At 45.2% G+C, this 984-nt stretch overlaps 1 non-coding gene across 1 annotated transcript; it reads left to right on the top strand.

The window, feature by feature from the left end:
• Positions 1-577: 577 nt before the first annotated feature.
• TRNAT-CGU (transfer RNA threonine (anticodon CGU)) lies at positions 578-650 on the top strand. Its single transcript has one exon. It is a non-coding gene; the product is annotated as a tRNA-Thr (tRNA).
• The last annotated feature ends 334 nt before the right edge of the window (positions 651-984 follow it).

The raw sequence follows: 984 nt of genomic DNA, 5'->3' as shown, positions 1-984 counted from the left end.
TCAGCAAACCATCCATCTCATTATCACGAAACGAGGCGGAATTAATGTGTCAAAAAGATTTCCTATCCTGCAGCGAGAGACGCTATCAGGTTGCTCGGAGCACGTGTTCTAATGCACACGGGAGAAAGGTGTATATGTATGCTGTTATACCGCAATAAATAGCCGTTTAAAGCTAGCACCAAACGTGTGTGTCGTCTGCGTTCTTCTCTCGTCCTGTTTCTGATGCGCTACCCTTTTTGCCTTCATCATGATATAGCAACAAGCGCAACGTGCAACTTTAGTCAACTTGTGGGACATCTGACGCTACCGGGAGAGAAATGTTTGATCACCTATAAAGATACACCAGAAGCGTTTCGTTACAAATTCTCTAGCGAGGGACTCGAATCATACAACAATAATGCCTTCGGGTAGCATGTGTGGGTTTACTGACCAGATACCTTCACCCAAAAAGATCACGTACTCGTGACGCCTAGGGCAGAAAGGATGTTCCACATCCGCTGCCAAGGCTTGTGAGTGATGGCGCTGGTAGCTCTAGTAGCAACACATAAATACCCCGGAAAGTGGATGGGAAAACGGTGCCGTGGTAGCTCAATCGGTTAGAGCATCGCACGCGTAATGCGAAGACGTGGGATCATTCCCCACCTGCGGCAAGTTGTTTTTTCATCCACTTTCATTGTGATTAACTTATCAGTTCTTTAATTCAATTAGTAAGCAGAAGTAATTTCCCTTATGTTTCCCTCTGTGTCTTTGTTTGCTGGCTTCTCATGATATTATTATTAAAAATCGAGCCCCTCGGTTGACCCCCTTTCTTCTCGTTCTTATCTAATTAAGCAGATTAAGGCGTAGACACCAGACCTTGGTGAGGTACTTTATTGAAGGATTTCGTGTAGTCCAGAAAAACGGCAGGCGTTTGAAGGTTTCGATCAAGTTTGGAATGTATATCGTGCGCGTAAATCACCAGTTGCGTTTCGCAGGACGTGCCCT

The sequence above is a fragment of the Dermacentor albipictus genome, chromosome 4 (genome assembly GCF_038994185.2).
Source record: "Dermacentor albipictus isolate Rhodes 1998 colony chromosome 4, USDA_Dalb.pri_finalv2, whole genome shotgun sequence".
Classification (NCBI taxonomy): domain Eukaryota; kingdom Metazoa; phylum Arthropoda; class Arachnida; order Ixodida; family Ixodidae; genus Dermacentor; species Dermacentor albipictus.
The sequence above is the reverse complement of the archived record's forward strand: the minus strand, read 5'-3'. Positions and strand labels throughout refer to the sequence as shown.